Source organism: Danio aesculapii, chromosome 3 (genome assembly GCF_903798145.1).
Source record: "Danio aesculapii chromosome 3, fDanAes4.1, whole genome shotgun sequence".
In the NCBI taxonomy this organism is placed as follows: Eukaryota; Metazoa; Chordata; class Actinopteri; order Cypriniformes; family Danionidae; genus Danio; species Danio aesculapii.
In genome coordinates, this window is record NC_079437.1 from 27,684,024 (window position 1) to 27,708,510 (window position 24,487).

Below are 24,487 nucleotides of genomic sequence, written 5' to 3' on the forward strand. Positions count from 1 at the left end.
TCATTTTTGGGTGAACTATTCTTTTAATAATACCAATTTTTACTCACATACAAGGCTATAGAGGAAGGCATTAAACAGCACATCTTTTGTTAGCTGTTTGAACAGAACTGTGTGTAGGTTTAGTGTGTCCACAGTCATATTTGAGTGATAAATAGCCAATAAGTCTCTTTTTTTTACATTTCCTGATGTCAAAACAGGATCCAAATCCCACCGCATTGTGATGTGATAGTGTGGTTTCCCCACCCACTGACTGATTGACAGCCGCATATTAACATGTCTCCATATTAGCGCGTATAATCATATCAACAAGACAAGGCGTGCATAAACCAACTGGGATTGAAAGATCTGTTCAGCTCTCTGTGATCATCAATCATCATCAAATGTGACCAAGAATGAGTTTTACAAGTTAAAATTTTTCTATAACAGTGCATGCTTGTAATGAATTACAGCAATTTTACCGTCTTTATCACCACAGCCGCACGTCAGTACAATTATAATAGAAGACGCTTCAATACCAGTTTGTGAATATTAAATCAGGTTTACTTTGTACATTAACATAACGGATATCCATACAGCAGTGGATATTACCGTGTATCCCGTCACATTTGCCGTGCAAAAACAGTGCGAAGTTGAACACGCGCATTATGTGTGTATGTGTGTGCGTGTGTGAAATTTGTAACGACCTTGTGTGTGACTTGTTGCAGAAAGACTTGAATTAACTCCACAACAAACACATCAAATAATTATTGGGAAAGTTCTTACTGTAGCATTTCTCACAAAAGTTACATGAGATCTGCTTCCTTCATGTCTGTCACTGCTGTTTATCTGACACAGCTGGAGATTGAGGCACACTCTTGACAGTAACGTGGAAACAGTGGGCAGGGAGAACGAGCATTAAAGGCACAGGCCACAAAAACAGCTACATGGTTGTTCAAAGCAGAAAATTCTAAAATTCTAAAAGCTAATATAAATAATCTGAAGGGTGTTTTGAGCGGAAACCTTACAGACACATTCTGGAGACACAAAAGAGTTATCTTAAATCTTGAAAAAGGGGTAAAATAGGGGCCCTTTAAACAAGAATATTAATACAGCATATTAACTACATTGTGGCCCATTCCTTGCAGATTCCTTATGTATTGATGCTTCTGTGTTGATATAGCAGCAAATGCTGTGACCCAATTTTGAAACTTTAAAAGTATTAAAGTATTCACTTTAAAAGTAATATTTTTGCACCAATGAACACCTCTTGGATTAGAAACAGGAGAGCACTAAAATTTATTGACTGCCTCAATTACATATAAAGATATATTGATTGCTTTTATGAAAAGCATAAAAAAACATACACTTTACAGTCGTTTTGAATTTACTTAAACTGTATTAGTTTGTTAAACTCAAAAATACAAAAGGTGAATGGTGAAAAGGTAAATAAAAATTTGAACATAATTTTTCATCATGTCAATAAGTATTGCAGTTAAGTTGAAACTATTAAACCTGACAAAATTTGACATTTACTGTGAGCTGCATTTTAAATAAATGAAATATTTAAATGTTTATTTTTTTATTATACGCAATGTTCAATTTATGCACTACATTGTAACTTCTGTTAAAAAATTTAGGAACTTTGTGTTAAGCTGAACTTAAACTGAGCAGAAACTGATTTGTAGTTCCTATAGCATGATTTGCAACACATAGAATGAAGCAAAAGCTGCAATTATGTGTTATTCTGTGTGTTTTTGCACAAGATTAACAAGGAGACATGAATTAGACTTTAATGTTTTGTTGTGTTGGGATTTAAAGAAGTTTGTGCTATGCTGATATTTGTATGGTTGCCATTGTGGTATAATCAGTAGAGCTTTAATTTAAGATTAGGATGGAATGCATGGTTCATAACTATAATTATACAAGGGAATTAAAATATACCACTCAAAAAAATTAAGGGAACACTTGGAGTAACATTGTGGTGTTTAAATGTTTCCTTTTTTTTGAGCAGTATAGTTTCAGTGGTTATTACATTAACAAGATGTTTGTGTGACATTGTAACTTTTTTCGAGAGTTAAGAGACACCTTTGTGTATGCATGTTAAGTGTGTTGCACGTTAATAAACACTATTAAAGAATAGACTCACACTTAATAAACAGATTTTTTAAGTTGACATAACTTGGATTTATTGGTAAATTAAATTGATGTTATAATTTTTAAGTAGAGAACAGTTAACTAGTATATTTAAGCATATTTAACCAAGATTTTCTTGGTTATTTTACATATAGCCTCAAGTTCAATTTACTTAAAAAGAGTGATGCAAAAATGGTGCATTTATATTTAGGTTAATCCAATACAAGTATTGTTTTATTAAATGTTCCTGCTTTGTGAGCCATCTTTGTATTTCACGACACACACATTTCATAAAGGACTTTTCACACATTTTCTTGAAATCTAAAATGGCAATATATTCTTCAATCTGCACTTTGACGTCAGGCTTGGTATTCTATTATATATTTTTAATGTATGTTTTTGGTATTGAAAAAACTATTGTTGCATTTGTATAACAAAAATAATAACATTTAAAATATAATTCAGTTCTAATCTGGTTATGAATTTATTCATTTTAAAGTGATAATAATTATGCTTGAATATATTTCGTAAGGCATTAGAAACTGTAGCAATTGCATGTGTGATGTGAATGTGCCTAAAATAGGTTGAAAAGTGGCTTAAAAGTTTAACTCAATGACACTAATTATATATCATTCAAATAAAATGAAATTGCAATACGCTGTTCCAAAATAATACATTAACTCCACACTGAAGTGTAAATTACATAGGGTTTCTGAAAGTATATTATTTTGATAATAAGTACTCTGTAGGCGTAAGTGCACTTTTTTACAGATTACATGCAGAATGACTGGTTTTCACTCAGTCTTTTAAATCCCGTGCACAAGTAAAACCTCATGATTACGCAAGGAACGACTGATTTTCTACAACTGCAATAACTGCAGTATTTGTTTTACGCTTAGAGTAATAATACAAAAGAGATTTGAAAGCACAAATGATACCCTATCTGAAGTCATGTCTATCAGAAATAAACAGCCTTTTCCTAGCAGATTTAACACAGGAGGTGTCAAACTGAGGCAGTGATATTAATTGTTTTTCCTGTCTATTGGCAAAAGAACCTATTGTCTGAGACACTGAGAGTCAATCCACATCCAAAATTTGTTTTCACCCTAGAAAGGCTTATCTTGTCTTGACATTTGAAAAAATGAAACATATCAGTAAATTACTCTGTGAATATTGAATCCGCAATAAATTAAGTACCGTCTCTCATGTCTAGTGGGATCAGCGTATCGCGATGCACTTCACAAAGTCTGCGGTAGAAGAAGGGAGCTGGGGAAAAATGACTTTTTTCTTGAAGATATCTTGAACAAAACAGCATCTCTCTGATATAAGGCCCCGGGCTCTTTATATGAATCAACCAAGCAAGGCTACTGCTAACATGTCTGGATTTCTGGGCTGAAGCTCTGAAATTTTATAGAGTCTCACTGGGATTTCAGCCAACACAATGTCTCTGAAGTCCACAGTCATGTCAAATTTGGCTTTTTCTTCAGCAAAGATCTGTGGGGCCCCGCTGAAATGTTATCATGTCACATGTGATTTGACTTTTTGTTGAAACAAAAAAACTGGATGACATCTATGTGTCAAAGAAAGGATTGATCACCCAGTTCTCAGGGGTTCAAATGTGCATTGAAATCTGAGGTGTTGGCTTTGGCTATAGAAATACCAATTACACATTACACACTGCTACATAACATACACTTAAATCACCAAGTTATAACAGGGGTTCCCAAACTTTTCAGCCCGTGACCCCAAAATAACAATTTCAGCGACTCATAACCAGTGGTGGAAAGAGTACTGAAAAATGTAGTGCAAGTAGAGTAAAAGTATCTGTTGTAAATATTACTCAAAGTATGAGTAAAAAGTATCCCTTTTAAAAATACTCAAGGGTAGTAAGTAGTGAGTATTACACTGTGAATGGTAGATTTGTGCATGAGTGTGTGAAAACGTAACATTCTGTAGTGCATTTAGTGATTGTTTAAGGTCATCTTTTGATTTCAGTCATCATACAGTAAACATTTGCCATCTTCTCATCAGTGGCATGCAGTCTAAACAGTCTCTCAGTCATTGCGTGTAACGATTTTGTCATGAGGTTGTTTTGTATAATGCAATTTTCTTTGTGCCATTTGATTGGATGGCAATTACAAAACTGTTTATTCTACTTCTAGTACTCTGCGAGCCAATCACCTTAGACAAGAAAAATAATAAAGTAGTGCCTATAGGTTGAAGAAAAAAAATGGTGTAAAAGTACAGATACATCACTAAAAATGTCCTCAAGTGAAAGTAAAAGTACACATTTTTAAAACAACTTAGTAAATTACAATTCCTGAGAAAAAATACTCAATTACAGTTAATTTGAGTATTTGTAATTTGTTACTTTACACCACTGCTCGCGACCCCCACTGGAGGTGATTAAACATACAAGTGGTGCACAAAACAGTGCACACACACCAATACCCCTATATAAACAAAAGCATTCTGACAACAGTCTAACAACCAAATAGCTGTTTTTGAAGACCGCCCATCCTCTGTGTTGGGTCGTGTGTGTGTTTTTTTTTTTATATCTTTCGTAAAATCAATCTGATGCAACTCACGCTATTGCTGTGCGATTAATCTAGCATAAACACGCCAGAAGTTGCAATCCAATAGAAGAATAAAAAAGGCTGATGGCTTTTTAATTTGTATGTTTTTTAATGTAACCATCTTCGTATCTTCTGTAGGTCATGTATACAATATGGTAATTCTAATAGTTTAATCAAATTTATTTGATTTTTGGTCACCAAGCGACTTCCCATGCCCCATCACAAAGCAAAGAAAACCCCTTAAAGTTTCACTGTTTACGTTTCCCACACTGTAAAACCCAATAAGTTATGGTAACTCAAACCATTTGAAGAAACAGTAACACTTTATTTTGATGGTCCATTTGAAAAAAAGGAGCATGCAGATTGTCTAAAATAGATTTACTTTATGATTTTGTTTCTGTCCAGATGCCTCAATGCTCAAAAAAAAAGTCCTAAAGTATAAAAAGTCACCAAAACCTCATAATGTATGCCATATAGCATGTTCTAAAGCTTACCTACTCTGTTACAATAACAGGTAATTGTACTTTGTTTTTACCAAAACAGTACATACTTTATGGTTTAGTATAAAGTAGGTAAATCGGGATCCATTACATGACTAAACAAGGAACCAAACCAGGCACAGGTGAACAAAATCAATAAAAAGTAACTATAGAAATAATCTAGCAATGAGAACAAAAGAAATAGAAGCAAAACACAAGAAAAAACATACAAACTAAAGGAAATTATATATAACGGAACATAAGAAACCAATATTTGCTGTTTTTATTTACAAACATTCCACTGGTGACCAAAAGATGAAGCACATATACAATACACACCGTAGCAATGTCTGCCTGAGCTGAATAAATAAGCCACAAACAAACATTAATTCTCAACACTACAATATTGCGGTGATTTAACACATTTCAAGCCTTTTCTAAGATGTAGACCATACAAAGCATGTGCAAATATACTCAGCAGGATGTATTCATTACTTCACAGCAATAACGTCAGAAAAGCAAGCTCAGACAGTGACATCTCAGCATGTCCTTGGCATATACGAATCCCATTGAAGGCTCGGTGCATGTGCAAAGCAAAGTGTGTGGGAAAGTTCCAGAGAAGTCTGAATATCAAAGGCGCTCATGCCTGGCTGAACCACGAGCAATGTCCACCTCAGGAAACTCAAGCCTCTGACACCATAGCTGCAGGCCACAGACAAAAGATTCCCTGTCAGCTGCGAAAGCTCTGCAGAAACCCAATTACATTCCCACCACTGTCCCGCTCATCCCCTCCTGCCCAATCTGCTCCATGATCAAGAATGACAGCAACATGGGAGAGCCTTTATACACAAGAACTAGTGATCGATCCAGCTTCTCTCCAATTAACAGCAAGGTAAATCCCTCTCCGGGGTCCCTCGAACGTGTTGCCAATTAGTGCTGGATGGCAGATGCTTGAGGGCACTTTCAACATAGACCCGCGTCTCAAATTTGTTTAGAAATGCAGAGGCTGTTATTCAATTTCGCTCCCTCTTAATACCTCATGCCTCTTCACACACCGCTTATCTAGGGAATTGCGATTAACAAAGACGTCTAACACACACAGGGTTACCGATTGCGGTTTAAAGGCCTTCCAATATTCAGTCCGTATCGGCTTTTGTTTATTCCACAGCTTCAGAGAGTCAGTTCAGGTATTGCAGCAACGCCAGAGCTGTAATGAAACAGCGACAGAGGAATGCTATTGAATGCTTATTTCTCGCTGACCTTAAAAATGCAGACGGCAGCACCACAGAATCTATATTTAAAGTAAACACGGGTTCTGCTCGACCACCTTTGACACTATCTGAAGCGGACGTGCATTTTAATCCAGGGATTGTGAGATTTAAATAACCCCTGGCCTAATCACAGCCCTCGCTCGCGGGTCCTTCACGACGTACGATAGAGAGCTTTGGCCGTAGCTGGTTATTAACAATACACTTCATTACACGGCGCATACGCTCAAGTGGAAAGGCAGGTTAAAAATAGCACGCTTTGAGATTTGGTTCGTATGCTTTAATAGCTCATGAACATAACTAAAACAAAATGTCCGAGGAGGTTGCCTGGCAACAAAGGCAGCTCGATTCAAAATGTTTCTACTTAATGAAACAGTTGAGTAGGTGGCGCAGAATCAGCCCAAGGAAACGGTTTTGGTCGAAGCAGACGCATGCAAATCGACATTTGCACTCGCAATCTTAAAAGCACTGATGGCAAAACATTGTCTGGGGACTTCCTCTCTTTCTTTGTGAAAATGAAACCAATTATAGTATGGTCAATTATTTCCAAGTTAATTGCCGTTAAAGCCTTCCTTGTCAAAGGCTAATGGCTATAATCCTGATAAGAGGTCTAATAATTACGCCGGTTATAGGAGTAAATGGATTTAAGAGTCTGGTGGCAGGTGAAAACAGGCTGGCTTTCTTTCCTTCTGCATTTTACTCGAATGAATGAGTAAGCTGAGGGTCTGTTATAGGAACGCATTGCATTTTCCAGCATAACTGGGCTTGACTCTTATTGTGGATTGAACTTGTGAAGCAAACACTTAGGAGGAGGCACCGTCATTCATAGAGAAGTGTAACTGTGCCCTTATCTCATTGCAGAGGAAGCTTTTACCATGACAACCAAGGTACACTAGCAGTCAAGCAGCTTTGTTAGAGTAATGCCTGCTATTATGGCTTTACAAAAATAGTGTATTTATTTACCCTTTCAAAGACTTAATAAAAGCATTCACAATTTTTCTTAGTATACTGTTAATGATTTATGTAAATTACAAAGTAACAGTAATATAAACTGAATTTTACCGTAGGACAGTTCTGCAGTTTGTTACCATATTTTAAAGTTGCATTGTGAAAATTACTGTACATTTATAAACAATATAAACTATGAATGCATATACAACAAGATAAAAGTTGCTGCATACAGTAAATGTAAATACAGTATTTTGCGGTAATGACTTACAGTAAGTTACTGGCAAACTGCTGGCAGTAAGTTACAGTAGATTCTACAGCAAACCGTTAACCATAGAGTAAGTTTATATTTACACACTATGAATCATCTACTAAGCATTAGCAAATAATTAATTCATTCTCTGTTAAGCATTAACTCTACATTAATAGACATTAGTGCAGTTTATAAATACAGCTACAAATGCTGTATTCTTGACTTATAAGCACATATAGTGTGCTTAATGATTGTATTTTCATACTTTGTTAATTTTTTTCATTATTTAATTAAGTATTGCACTATTTACAAATTAGTTATTTAACAATAGTTGGTGCAATTTAAAAATCATTTAGAATGCATAAGTAAATGATTAATCATCTTACTGTTCAGCCATATACTAATAGTTAATTTGTATGTTAATGAATGCTTTATTAAGTCAACTTCACCAAGTTTTGTGAACTAATCTAAAGTAAGGGCTATTTAAGCTTTATAAATCCCTTATAAATGACAATTAAGGGCTCAGTTCTATTCTAAACAGGAAAAAAGAAAATACATGACTTTATTAATTTCTATTCATTTGAAGACACACAAATGAAACTGTATCAAATGAAAAATAAATCTGCAGTCTTATGCAGAATATTATAAAGTTAAATTGTTATACTGTTGTAGTTTTATCCAATTTTATTTAATTGTATATATTTCTAATTATATTTTGACACACCTGTTATTTAGCAATGTTTAAAGTAATTATATTTTTTAGATAAGATTGCAAACATTTATTGTTAATTTGAAACTGAGCCTTAATTGTCATTTATAGGGGATTTACAAAAGCATAAATAGCCCTCACTATTAGGTCGCAAGACTGCAAGAAATTAATTTAATAAAGCATGTATTAACATAGTAATTATTACTAAATGCCTGAATAATAAAATATATAAATGTTGATTTGAATGGTTTAATAATCATTTACCAACTCATTCTGAATGATTCTAAAAGCCACAAACTACTCTTAAATACAAATGGTTTGGTAATAATGCAATACTAAATTTACTAATGAACAATTAAGTAATAAAGTATGAAAATACAAATATTAAAGCCAATTATAAATGTGCTTGTAAGTCAAGACTACAGCATTTGTAGCTGTATTTACAAATTGCTTACTTTTAAGTTTATTAATGCAGAGTTAATGCTTAAAAGATAATGAATTAACTATTTGCTAATGCTCATAGTAGATGATTCATAACATGTAGTTATAAAGTGTTACCCAGTGTAGGGAATCAGAAACAATTACAATTTAGTTTCAATTTATATGATTATTTATTAGGATTCTTTGCTAAAACTTCAAAACAACAGGATCTATATGGAACAGAAAAGCAACATCCTGCCTAAAAAAAATATCTATATATTTTAACATGCTAGTGTTGATGTTCATTTTTAAGCATGTACTTGTCCTTTTGATTGTTTTATTGGTAAAAACAGTAAGAAAAAATGTTAAAGATGAACATGCAAGTGAATGACTTCAAATAAATATAGGGGATAACTAGTCAACATTTACTTAATTTTTCTTTTGCTATGCATTTGTTTTGCATTGTAAAATAAAATCCAGTTTCTTTGAAACACAACTGCTTTTTTTCCTTTCCAAAAACTATCCAAATCCTTCACCCTCTCTCTTCCTCTCTGATGGTGGAATTATTTGCCAGGTTTCATTTCGAAGACATGACAAGAATGTAGAAGTCAAAAATTGCATAATGTACCAGGGTGCGCCTGATTACATCCATACCAAAACAAATAAATGAATAAAAAAAAAAATCTGCTTTTTTTTAAAAAAAATGTCTGTTGTCTTGGTTTAAGTGAAAACTAATAATCTGGCAACTCATGCAAACCATGTTTAAACTATTGATACATTAGTTTGTTTCTTAGTAGTGGTGTTAAAACATGATACGTTTCAAATCTAACATTTTTACAATGAGCTAAATAAATAAATGGTTTAGCGTTGGGCTAACAACCCTCTCAATTTTCAAATTTCCAAATCCTTCACCCTCTCTGTTCCTCTCTGATGGTGGAATTATTTGCCACCCAAAAACACATAAATCCCAATAAAATGACAAATAAACCGGAAGCCAAAAAAATGAAAGTATCTTTTAGCTTCCCCTGTCAATGCTTGGAGTATAAATGGGTCTCGTCCTGCAGGACTTCTGCAATCTTCTCAATGTCCGTTTCATGATGGCTGTGTTTATAGACTGTATATAGCTGACATGCCCTATACCAATGACACCAAAACACAGCTCCTCATTTTACAAGTAATGCATATATTTTGTTGCCATCAGAAGATGACCTTTAAAAATATATAGCATTTCTGAGATTTGCAGACCTTGGGAAGGTTATGATTGCTGAGAAATCTTCTACAGCTCAAACATGATCTATGACCTCATATTAAAGAAGCACAGAAGCTAAGGGGGAGGGGGATTAAAAAAAAAAATCACCAAGGCCACACAGATAGGTTAGCTCCATACAATAAAAACCAAATGACCTCAACTATCACCTTTTTGAAATTCACTGCATTCTTTGATTTCCTCTGAACTTTGGTTAATTGACATTTAGGAGGGGAAGCAACAGCCTGTTGAGAACTTAATTGCAGCACGACAGTTTTCGCTTTCTCTTCAAATAAAGGTCGAGACCTTACCTCCTCCGTCGTTAGAGGCATGCATATGCGATACTCCTTCAGGAGCATAACGCCCACACTCGTCAAAAGCGTTTGGAAAATTCATGAGTAAGAAACGCTTTCCACTGACTGCTCCCACTTAGTTCACTTCCTTCCTCCGTTGAAGTTCTCCAATTGCCTAAACCCAAATGCTTTAAAAGACTTTTAGTAGCATTTCCTGTGCCGATTAATTCAGAACCATCCCTACAGAAATTCTAGCATGTACCTGTGATGTTGAGCAGTCGCTGACATTGACCAATAGGAGCAGGGAAGCTCCAACTATACTTAGCTTTCAGACATGGTAAACATAAACAAAAAGATGGTTTTGGTGGTGCTGGTGAAATATAAAATAAAGTTTTGTGGTGCTTTTCTGATGACAAGACAGCCAGTATAAAACACGCAGCTTCAGTGGGCACTGACTATTTATAACCTTGTTTCCGAAAATAAATCAATAGTTTTATCATTAAAAAAAGGCTGGCCAGAAAGCATTAATGCAATCTGACAGGTTTCATTTCGAAGACATGACAAGAATGTAGGAGTCAAAAATTGCATAAAGTAGCAGGGTGAGCATGATTACATCCATACCAAAATAAATGAATGAATAAATAAAAATCTGCTATTTGAAATAGCTTGTTGTCTCTGTTTAAGTGAAAAACCAATAATCCTGCAATTGATGTAAACCATGTTTAAACTTTTGATAAATCAGTTTGTTTCTTAGTAGTGGTGTTAAAACATGATAATTTTCATATCTAACTCTGAGTATTTCATTTTTATGTTGGGCTAAATAAATTAATATGAGTACTGCAAGGGTTAAATCACTCAAAAATTGAAAATTCTGTTATTAATTACTTACCCTCATGTTGTTCCAATCTCCTGAGACGTTTGCTTGTATCTGGAATACAAATGAAGATAAATCTGTGAGATTTCTAGTGCTTTATGAGCAGAATAAGTCCTGACTTATTCAAAGTCCAAAAAAATTTTTAAAATATCTTCAAAACAGACCATATGCATTCAATGATTAAGGGAACAGTTCAACCAAAAATTTTAATCCATTTACTCATCCTGCACATGTTTTAATCCTGTTTCTTTTTTCTGTTAAACACAAAAGATTATATTTTGAAAAATGGTTTTAAACATGTAACCATTGACCTCCATAGTAGTTGTATTTCCTACAACAAAAGTTAATGGTTATATGTTTACAGCTTTCGTCAAAACATCTTATTTTGTGTTGTACAGAAGAAAGAAACCCATAAATACTGTTAACAATTTTTGTAAATTACACAGTATTTAGCTGTAATATGAACTATTTTACTGTAGGACAGTTATGCAGTGTTACTGTATTTTAAAGCTGCATTGTGAACATTACTGTACACTGAAAAAAAATGATTCAAAGATGATTCCTTGGATTTACTCAACTTTTTTTTCATTAAGTGGCTGTAACCAATTTGTATGAGCTGAATTTAAACAAATTAAGTTGAACATAAATACATTTAATTTGCTTGTTTAAATTTAACACAAATAAATTATTTGCAACAAATTTTTTTCAGTGTATATTTTACATTAAAGTTATACCTAAAATTATGTTATTACATATAGAGCAAGATAAACAGTGTTGAAAATGTAGATGTAGTATTTTTGCTGTAACTGGTTTACAGTAAGTTACTGGCGAATTGCTGCCAGTAAAATGTTAGCAGACACTCAAAGGTGAGTAAATAGTGAGTACATTTTCATTTTTTTGTGTGAACTATCCCTTTAAACTGGATTATCATCAATCTATGAGAATGAATTTGTGCGCACATAAAACTAAAATAAAGAATTTATTCAACAGTTTCTTTTCCCCAGTGTCAGTATAGGGATGCATTCACACGTTGTGCTTGGTCACACTTCTGATGTATACCTTGGATACATCTATGTTTTTTCAAACAGAGGAAGTTGTTTGTGGGCAACCGAGGTATACATCAGTGCACAGTGTGCATGACATATACTGACATTAAAGAGAAGAAAGATTGGTTCTATTAACAAACCTTTTTCTAAGACTTTTAAACTACTAATTAGCTGCTTATTAATAGTTAGTATAAAGCAGTAGTTAAGTTTAGGTATTGGATGGATCAGAGATGTAGAATAAGATCATACTTTATAAGTACTTGTTACCTGCCAATTATTAAGATATTAGCTATTTATAAGTAGTTAATAGTGGAAATTTGTACTTAAACTCAAGTACTACCTCTTAGATTTCATCCAAAATATCTTAATTTGTGTTCCGCAGATGAACAAACGTTTGGATTGACATGAGGGTGAGTGATTACTAAACCTTTAAGGCTCATACAGTCTAGCGTCCTCTCAAGATGCAACATTTTGAATGTTCTATTTCTACTCCTACTTCACCATAATCCTTTTGTACTAAAAACGTCAATAAATGTCACATTGTTAAACTTTTTGTAGCATAAATAAATAAATGTAAAACATCCTTCAATCGCAAGCTGATGATAGCTATTTTCAGAGTATACATTTAAATTTGTTTAATTTAAAGCTTGTATTTTGAATGCTATTTTAAACAATGGTTATTTGTAAAATATATAAAATATTTTATATAGATTAAAAGATTTGACAGATAATTTGACTTTTACAAACAAAAAATAGAATACTATGTGTTAAAAAACCCACTGAAACCTGAAGCATTTTTTTTTTATCCACAGTGATTGTACTCATAATAGACAGATTTAAATCATGGTCACTTAGGACCATGCTCATGTGATCTGAACTAATATGGCAGTATTTGAACAATTACAGCTTTAGTAAGAGCGGAATTTTCCATTATTGTTGCATGAAAACATTTCTGCAACTACTAAACATTTAGAAGTGTAAAAAGTGAACCGAGAAGAAAAATAAGACTGTTATTTAGTGTAGTCATGCAGCAAAGCCTATTAAATGTCAAACATTTTGTCTCTGTCTTGATGAAAAATTTCATTCTTTAAAGGAAAAAATGTACTCTGATGGGCGATCATCAATTTTAACAAGGCAGCCTATTTTAAGCATAATGCAGATGATGCAGGTAAAGTTTGCTTGCAGTTTGCAGTCTTCAGCAGGCTTTCACAGTGAGACGTGGACATGTCATGTGTATGTTGCAGATTGGATTCCTGCTGACATGACAATGGCATTTAATTAGAGCGGGTGAATGGATGTTACCTTTGGCATGGTGATTGCCTATCAGCTTCTGCTGCGCCGTCATTGTCACTGTCACATCAGTCTGCAGGTAATCATACAAGAGAAGAATGTCAATATTACATAATCACAGCCAGAATGTGATATCGCTGTCTCATACATGTCCAGGCCATTCATTTTTCATATTCATACATTTTGTATTCCACTTGATGCAAATATCACTCACATACCAGGAGGTGGGGAAGATATGCATTTTCACATAAAAATATCTAAAAACAAACTTGCGCTTTACACTTAGAATGATAACTATTATGATAAATATATAGTTCTAGAAAATATCCTGAATGTCAACACAGAGAAAAAATACTGTTGAAATCATTCATTCATTCATTTTCCTTTGGCTTAGTCTTAGGCTTTAATCCACACAGAAATGCCAACTGGCACAGCCGGGACTTGAACCATCGACTATCTTGCTGCTAAGCGACAGTGCTAGCAACCACTGAGCCACCGTGCCGCTACTGTTGAAATCATTATACCTTTTTTTCCTGCTGATGAATGATAAAAACATTATTAGCCAATGAGAATCCATCTTGATTTAAAGAGCTTAAACATTTAAAGTGACAGACATTGAAACACCAGGGGTCTGTTCTTCGTACGTGGATTACTTAATTAGCTGGATTTGGTTGTTGACGATTTGACACTATCCAGGATCGTTTCGTTTGTCAAAACTCATCCGCAGGTTTATTTCATGAAAACAGGATTAGATCGGGTCTTTTCAAGCAAAGTTAATACTGAAAGTATGTACCAAATGCTGATAATTTCTTACAGTAGTAATCTACAGATTATATACACTTGGGAAAATAGTAAAATAAAGTTTATACAGTTAAAAAGTTTATATATACACATTTATAATAATTAAAAATATTTAATAATAAATAATTCATAATATTTATGTTTATATACATATAAGTTTTAAAATATATATAAAAATAAAACTTAGTAAATAAAAGTACAAAAAAGGGGTGGTTCTCCCCAAGGGGATCAAAGAGAACATTTATTAATATGGATTTTTTAGATACAAATGTGCACTATTTTAAGGTACCGATCCAGCTTTAGTACAATTTCTGTAAGATAATAGACAACATGCACAATATTCAGCTATTTTTGTTTGTTTGTTTGTTTGTTTGTTTGTTTTTTTATAAAGGAATAATAATTTATGCAGTTATGCGCATGTTTTGACAGCTAATATGACATATTGATTAATTAATTTAAATTCCTTGCGCCGATTAAGGCTGAGGCTATAGTAAAGAAAATCCGCTCTAACTGTAAAACTAAATAAATTGCTAAATACTCTTGACACATGAAAGTGTAAAGGATGATATTTAACAAACTGTTTATTACAAATTGTATGTAATTTTGCTCACATGGATAATAGAATATTAATCAGATGACGTCATTACGCTGCTGTGCCATCAGCCAATCGTTGAATTGCTGATCATGATTTCAAGGATCAATAGATCTGTCCTTCACAACACATGCAGCGATCTCAGATCAGTTCCTCCAGACATTTTAATCCAGTTCGTCAGCTTGTTTGAAGAACCAAATTAGCCAGAGATCAGTTATCAAGATTAAAAGATTCAGGATCTGAAAATTCATCTTAGATCAGATATTCTGCTTTGAAAATGTGTTTTTCATGCCGGAATGCTGTCTTTGTTTTGGTTCTTTTAACCTGCTCAATGCCAGTTTAGCCAATTATATTTCAGTACCCAATGTTGCCTTGGTGGAAAACAGTGTATTTCATTCATTCATTCATTCATTCATTCATTCAGAAATGCTCTCAAAGCATGAGTCTGTGACCAAAATGCGACCGCTGGTGGACAGCAGACTCCGAACTGAGATGCAGATTCAGTTCCACATTAGGTTAATAGTTAGCAAATAATACAAATATTATTAGTGTAATCATTAGGTAAGCAGGTTACATTGTAACCGCGTGTCCTAACAACACGCTATGTGACGAGATTTGCAGTGATAAACAACTTGGCTGTTTGCACCAGACGAAACAACAGAAATTTAAATACAGCCATTTAGAAGCACAGAATATGCACTCACTAGCGAAATGGTAAGGTTTATCATCTATATAATACATATTAAACCTCTTTAACATCATTAAATGTACATTCTGAATCACTGATACAGTATGTGTTTGTTTACATTATTTCACAGTTCTAAAGTTGAACTTGAAATGGTTTATTTCATTTTCAAGATCTGAGGCGAACAATCTGCACTGCTTTTAGTAGTATGGCAATAAATGTCATGTAAAAAGGCATTCAAACTTAGCATTGTTAGCATTCAAAACTGATTAAAGCAGGTTACCTGAGATGATCACAGTTTGTCCTGTTGTTCAGCAGCAAGAAATAGAAGCCGTTTCTAAAATATCCTTTCGATGTGTTGGTTAGAAAAAAAATCATTTTAATATGGAAAATATTCCCTCTATCGCGTGTTGTTATAATTTAGAACACGATTTAAATCAGACTCGCTCCTCAATCTGGCAACCTGCGCTTGCCTGTGCTCTGATCCAGGAATGTAATGCCTAGTTCAACCACTGGGTGTCAAACTTACATACTGCACCTTCTAAAAAACAAATGTGGTTTTAATTTAAATGTATCGAAATTAAAAAAAATAATTTTGTTTTCTCTTTGTATTTAAGTTATTATTCCTTCCCCGCTTTTTTTCTAAGCATAAACTTAAAATATCATGTTATAAAATACAATATCATATTATAAAATATAAACCTTTTCATTTGTTTTGCTTGTCAAGTAAATACAGTATTTTAATCCAAGTTCATTTATGTATTTTGATCTTAAAATACCTAATTATTTTGCAAGTTAATGGAGAAGAAAATTTTTTTCATTTTCAAAAATCTGCATTTATTTACATTTCAATACTCTTTACACTAAAGAAATGCAAACAAATTTTGTTTAAAATACAATAATTCTCTTCAATCATTTTTTTTTAACTGAAACCCAATGTTTAGATTTGTCCACATTACCCAAATATGAAACAACCCAACTGTGATGCAATTGATCCTCATGGATCTACTGCAGGACGTTATGCCCAGGTTCACAAAAATAATAATGATGGCTTCACCCGAAGATGTAAAAAGAGAGGTGAATTTTATCAACAGTGCATCAAAAAATGTACAGTGGAAAAACACAGTATGTACTTGTGTATAATAATCAATAAATATAAATATGAACAGATGAGTATCAGCGATATACGAAAAAAGTCGCTCACGGCTCAACAATAGACCATTTTGAGGGATGTAAACAATAACAATGTTCCTAACATATTTCCTATCATACATTTTTAATGTCCATAGTTTCCAGGAATTAAAAAAGCTTGACATAATGATAAATAATGTTATGATAGCTGTTTTAACACAAAGTTCTGATTGAATTACCTTTTTTTTTACAGTTATAAAGTCGTTTGACAGTAAAAAGGAAGTGTTCATGGGCCAATGGCATCACCACATTGAAATGGTCTATAGCATGCCCACTGACTTGGTAAACTGACTGGGCTCTGGCTTCCTCCTTATATAGTCCAGACCCCGGCCCTACCTGAAGGATACCATTAACAGGTAAGTGTATTTTTATAGATAAAATCAAAACAACGATATAAGAAATATCAGTTTAAAATCTGGTCATAATTATATAATCTTAATCCTAATATTTACAATTAAACACACAATGCCAAAATCCTTTCATGTTGCAGAAAGCTTAGTTTTGTTTCATCTCTACAAACAACCATTTCACATACAAGCTGGAAGACTGAACTACTGTTCTTCTTCTGCAGTGAATGAAGGTGTATTTGTTGTGCTTCTGACAGGTGCCGCCGTTCTTTTAGCTTTGCTCATCAAAAATGCATTTCGTTTCCTAAGACAACAAATCATTTATGCTTTCAGGCTCATGGCACACACCTCAAACAAGTTCTTAGCTACACCCCCACCTCTCCGAAGAGATGCCCTCTGTGCTCTATACACCAAGCCTGGCTACCCGCTCATCTATCAAACTGTCTGCCTGCACAGTGGATCCAGTTCAAGTTAAATTTCCAGCCCTCCTTCCCTCGCAAACAGTACCTTTTCCTTTATGGTAAAACGCGCTGTAATGCATGCATAATGTGAGAGGGGCTTTGATATTCCAATTCCATTTATTATGAGTGTGATATTTATGTATACAGCGCAAACAAATCAGTGAGCATCACTGTTATCAGATTGCCCACAGATTGCACCCTCTGCATCACAAGATGGGTAAAGCGTATGTGCATTATCAGCCAATTCATCAATAACAATATTTCCAATCCTGTTTTATTTACAATCTACTGGCAATCACGGTTTTATAGCTTAATGTAATGCAATTGACTAAGATTATTACCAGCAGATGGCAGCAAGGAGCTTTTTACCAAGTGAAAAGGGGAAGAGCTGAAAACAAATCTGATCTTTAACTTTTTAAATGATTCATGTTAGAAGAAGAAACAAGCTTTAACACTCTTTTGCATTAGGAAGGATATGTAATATTATTTATACATGCATGGTTGTGTGTATGAACAACACAAAGAGTAATATTGTGAATATTTAGAACACAAAACATGTTTCCATTACCTTTTAAAATGACTCTAGTCCTCAGTGTCATATAATTCTGAAATCATTTTAACATGCTGATTTGCAGTTTTAGAAATATGTATTATCAATGCGGGATACTGTTATGCTTTTTTTAATGAAAGAACAGATTGTTGCAAGGAACTGCATTTACAGTGCGTCCGGAAAGTATTCATAGCGCTTCACTTTTTCCACATATTTTTTATTCTTGTTACAGCCTTTTCCATAATGCATTAAATTCATTAATTTCCTCAAAATTCTACACACAATACCCCATAATGACAATGTGAAAAAAGATTTTTTTGAAATTGTTGCACATTCATTAAAAATAAAAAAGCTGAAAAATCTCATGTGCATAAGTATTCACAGCCTTTGCTGTGAAGCTCCAAATTGAGCTCAGGTACATTCTGTTTCCACTGATCATTCTGGAGATGTTAATTGGAGTTCACCTGTGGTAAATTCAGTTGATTGGACATGATTTGAAAAGGCATACACCAGTCTATGTAAGGTCCAGGGGTTGACAGTGCATGCCAAAGCACAAACCAAGCATGAAGACAAAAAAAAAAAAGAATGTCTGTAGACCTCAGAGACAGGATTGTCTCGAGGCACAAGGCTGGGGAAAGTTACAGAAAAATTTCTGCTGCTCTGAAAGTTCCAATGAGCACAGTGGCCTCCATCATCCGTAAATGAAAGATGTTTGGAACCAAAAGGACTTTTCCTAGAGCTGGCTGGCCATCTAAGCTGAGTGATCGGGGGAGAAGGACCTTAGTCAGTGAGGTGATCAATAACCTGATAGTCATTCTGTCTCAGCTCCTGCTGTCTTCTGTGGAGAGGAGAACCTTACAGAAGAACAACCGTGTGTGCAGCAATCCACCAATCAGGCCTGTATGGTAGAGTGGCCAGACGGAAACCCCACCTGGAATTTGTCAAAATGCATCTGAAGGACTCTCAGACCATAAGAAACTAAATTCTCTGGTCTGATGAGACTAAAACTGAACTCTTTGGAGTGAATGCCAGGCGTTATGTTTGGAGAAAACCAGGCACCGCTCATCACCAGGCTAATACCATCCCTACAGTGGAGCATGGTGGTGGCAGCATCATGCTGTGGGGATGTTTTTCAGCAGCAGACAATGGAAGACTAGTCAGGATAGAGGAAAAGATGAGTTCAGTAATGTACAGAGACATCCTGAATGAAAACCTGCTTCAGAGTGCTCTTGACCTCAGACCGGGGCAACGATTCATCTTCCAGCAGGACAATTACCCAAAGTACAAAATATCAATGGAGTGGCTTCACAACAACTCAGTGAATGTCTTTGAGTGGCCCAGCCAGTGCCCAGACCTAAATCCTATTGAACATCTCTGGAGAGATCTGAAAATGGCTGTACGCAGTCGCTTCCCATCCAACCTGATAGAGCTTGAGAGGTTCAGCAAAGAGGAATGGGCAAAAATTCCCAAAGACAGGTGTGCCAAGCTTGTGGCATCACATACAAAAAGACTTGAGGCTGTAATTGCACATCATAAGGTGCATCAACAAAGTATTGAGCAAAGGCTGTGAATACTGATGTACATGTCATTTTTCAGGTTTTTTTATTTTAATAAATTTGCAACAATTTCAAATAATCTTATTTTCATATTGTCTATGGGGTATTGTGTGTAGAATTTTGGAATAAGGCTGTAGCTAAATAATGTGGAAAAAGTGAAGCGCTATAAATGCTTTTCGGATGCACTGTAAGTGCAGTTCCTTGCAACAATCTGTCCTTTCATTATAAAAAGCATAACAGTATCCAGCATTGATAATAAATATTTCTAAAACTATGAATACTTTCCAGATGCACTGTATTTTAAATCAAATTGCTTTGTAACAACATAAAGACTCACTCACGCAGAAGTGCACAAAACACATTTTTACAAATATTAATTTATATATGCTAAAAACTGTTGGCCCAATATATGGACAAACTCAACTATTGGGTTTAAAAAGTATCATTTAAATTTAATAAACATTTTTTTTACTTATATTATTACCTTTCCAAGAGAACTGCATGCCCTGACAGCAAAGCTATTGCAAAGCTATCTGGGTGGCTGACAAAAATCTTGTTATTCTGTCTGACACTGACATGACGTTGAACATCTGTCATGCATGCTTTGGTTTGGAGTCCAAAGTAAGAACTGTAATTCAGTCGTTGTAAGTTACACTGTTACCCCAGCTCAGGTTGTGTTGCATCAGGTTTAATAATGTGAAGAGGACATCACTTTATCCAATTGGCCTTCAGAGGTTAGAATACTGTCGAAATAGTAGAGATGATTATGCAGAATGCACATTACCTGAAATTATGCAATGCCTTAATCAGTTCTAACAGTACAATTTCAACAACTGCAAATTTAATTTAAAATGTATAATTCACCCAAAAATGAAAATCATTTGCTAACTCTCAACTAGTTTGAGTTTCATTTTTCTGTTGAACATAAATAAAACAGAATGTTGAAAATGGCTATATCGTATAGGCCTATATACTGCTTTGTCCCCCAATACAACTGTTGTCAACATTCTTCAAAATGTTTTATTGTTTGTTTTAAACGCTGTATTTCACCCAAAAATGTACAGTTTGTACTCATTTACTAATCATTTACTCGTTTCAAACCCTTTTGAGTTTCTTTTTTAAACACAATAGAATTTTGAAAAATGTTGGAAACCTGTAACCATTCACTCCCATTGTATTATTCAAAATATGTTCTTTTGTGTTTAACAGAAGAAAGAAACTCCTAAAGGTTTAGAACCACATGAGAGTGAGTAAATAACAAGTAAATTATTGCTTTTGGGTGAACGATCTCTTTAAATAGAAAGTAAACTCAAAGGGTGTTAAACACTTAAAGGTGAGTACATTTTTTTTGTGTGAACTATTCCTTCACTAACTTTTTACTTTACAAAAAAAAAATTTAGAATAAAATAAGTAAATAGTATTTCAATAAATACTTTGTTATGACATCAGCAGTCTAACAGTTTTACCCTGGCGAGGGTACAGCCTAACAGTTTTATTCATTCATTTTCTTTCCGGCATAGTCTCTTTATTAATCTGGGGTCACCACAGCAGAATGAACCGCCAACTTATCCAGCACGTTTTACGCAGCGGATGCCCTTCTAGCTGCAACCGATCACTGGGAAACAATCATACACACACATACACTACGAACAATTTAGCTTACCCAATTCACCTATACCACATGTCTTCGGACTTATGGGGGAAACCGGAGAACCCGGAGGAAACCCACACAAACGTGAACATGCAAACTCCACACAGAAATGCCAACTGACCCAGCCGAGGCTCGAACCAGTGACCTTTTGCTGTGAGGCGACAGCATTACCTACTGCGCCACCGCATCCTAACAGTTTTGTTTCACACAAAATGCGTAGCCTCATGAGGTCAGCCATTTTGATGTCACATGACAAAGCACATAACAGGACACATATATCAACTCATGGGTCACGTTTTCAAAAATCCTTCACACAGTTCCCCTAACCAATTTGTAGCTTGGCTCACATTTCATATTCTCATATTTATTACTTCCTTTCCTCTATATAAGAAATTGAATGAATGGGTGTTTAGGTATTCAGCTAGTGGATTTGATGGGATTATATTTTGGTAGATCTGGGGAATATTTCAAATAGTATTACTGTAAAAAATAAAATCAACTACACGCTAGTTTTGGGCCATTCTTAGACATTTATCAGATTTTCACTGACATTAAGAGAAAATTGCTAATTATTCAGCCAAACAGTTTTATTTTACACAAAATGCGTAGCATCAGGAGGTCAGCCATTTTGATGTCACATGACAAGGCACATAACAGCCAGGACACATATATCAACTCATGGGTTACTTTTTCAATATCCTTCACACAGTTCCCCTTACCACTTTTCACCTTGGCTCAGTATTACATTCACATTTCATGTTCTCATATTTCCTTTCTTCTATGTGTGGTAAAGAAATTGAATGAATGGGTGTTTAGCTGTTCAGCTACTGGGTTTGATAGGATTATTTTTTAGAGATCTGGAGAATATTTTAAATAATGTCACTGTAAAAATAGCCATCAATACACAGGAATAAATGACTACACTAGTTTTGGGTCATTCTTAGACAAATATAAGATTTTCACTGACATCCCAAGTTTGGCCTTGTTTAAGCCAACCAGTCTACGTTGAGACGTCTATTAACACAAAATTGCTAATTATTCAGTTTTATTTTACACAGTATGAGCAGCTTCATGAAGTCGCCATTTTGATGTCACATGACAAGGCATGTAACAGGACACATCAATTCATGGGTCAAAATCCTTCACACAGTTCCTCTAACCAATTTGCAGCTTCGCTCAGTATTACATTCATATTCTCATATTTATTACTTCCTTTCCTCTAATTGTGGTAAAGAAATTGAATGAATGAGTGTTTTGGTATTCAGCTACTGGATTTGATAGGATTATGTTTTAGTAGATCTGGACCATATTTTAAATAGTATCACTGTAAAAAAATAGCCATCAAATACACAGGAATAAATGACTACACACTACTTTTGGGCTATTCTGTTAGATTTTACTGACAGCCCACATTTAGCCTTGTTTTAGTCAACCAGTCCATGTTCAGACATCTATTAACAAAAAATGGCTAATTATTCAGGTTTGTATTACCTTTTGAAAACAGTATCTAATCATAAGCCAGTTTTGTTGGTGGTTGTGTCTGAATGACAGAAAAAAATCATGTCATTTGAACGATGCAGTCACTGAATGCATTTTGAGCTTGAGCAATGGAAAATTATTCACAGCTTTAGCCCACACAGTCTGAAAGTGGCTTAAATATAGAGAAACAAGTCCTTTCTATTGTTAAAAAGAACTGTAATATGATTGAGAGGATTTTCACATGTGCTATTATTTCAAATTCAGACTATTTAATAATGTGGCAAGCTATTCTTCCAAATAATTTCGCATTTATTCAAGGCGAGAGAAGGCAGGTCACCAGCTGACTTGCTTGCACCTGGGCACCAGGCTCTGATGGTGTCCTTACGTAACACAAATCACCCACTTATGGCTCTTACATCTCTAAAGCTTACGATCTTCTACCTCCAGCAGCTTTGTCATGCTTGACCGTGTCGGCGCAATGTGGCTGATGGTGATAATGATTAGGAGGTCACAGGAATGATGGGAGCAGAGAGGCCAGAGGGCATCTTTTTCCTGCCTGTCAGTCAGTTGATTTCTGGATAGAGTTAGATGACAGCAGGCCGACCCATCATCCCTTTTGCTTTAGGTGTATTGCTCTCAAAGGGATCAATCAATTAGCTGTGTCAACACAGGTATTAGCCTTTGCAATGGTGATTAACGTCCTGAGCAAGCAGAAGAAAAAGAGAACTCCACATTCAGCTCACTCCTACTTCTCACTACAATGGAAAATTTGTGAGAATGGAAAAACAGGGCGATTTAGCCTGACGGCAATTCCATAAATCCAGCTTTGACAGTACATTTCTGACAATGTGCAATTAATTTCCATGATGACCAACATAAATTTACCAGCAGTATAGATTCAAAATAATATGGCATGGTAATTGGCATGTTGAAATAATAGTTCCGAATAAATAGTGGTGAAAATCCTCTGTTTTTAACATGGACTCATTGTTCTCTGTGATTCCTCCTTCTACAGCAACTGCTTTTGCAGCAAGTAGTTACAGGAACTAAAGTCATAGGAACTAGCCACCATATCAGTTCCCTAAAATAACTAATTTTCCCGGTTACATTTGCACAGTCACTAAGAACTGTTAAGTAAGCTGAACAACATCAAAAAGCGGGGTTTGTTCTTCATAAGTGGATGATTCAATTAACTGTATCTGTTTACTGATAATTTGATTTGACATAATCCTAGACAGTTTCGTTCTCCCAAACTCAACCAGGAGTTGAATAATCCAGGGTTTTTTCATATGGATTAGATTAGATGTCATTTCATTTTAAGGTGATACTGAATGTATGTACCAACTGCTGAAATCTCCTTACAAGAGAACTGTTTTAAATTGAGGGTAATGGCAATTTTGTAAAATAATTTTAAAATTAGGGGGCGTCACGGTGGCACAGTGGGTAGCACAATCGCCTCACAGCAAGAATGTTGCTGGTTCGAGCCTCAGCTGGATCAATTGCCATTTCTGTTTCACGTGGGTTTCCTCCGGGTGCTACGGTTTTCCCCAGTCCAAAGACATGCGGTACAGGTGAACTGGGTAAGCTAAACTGTCCGTAGTGTATGTGTGTGAATAAGTGTGTATGGGTGTTTTCCAATGTTGCGTTGCAGCTGGAAGGG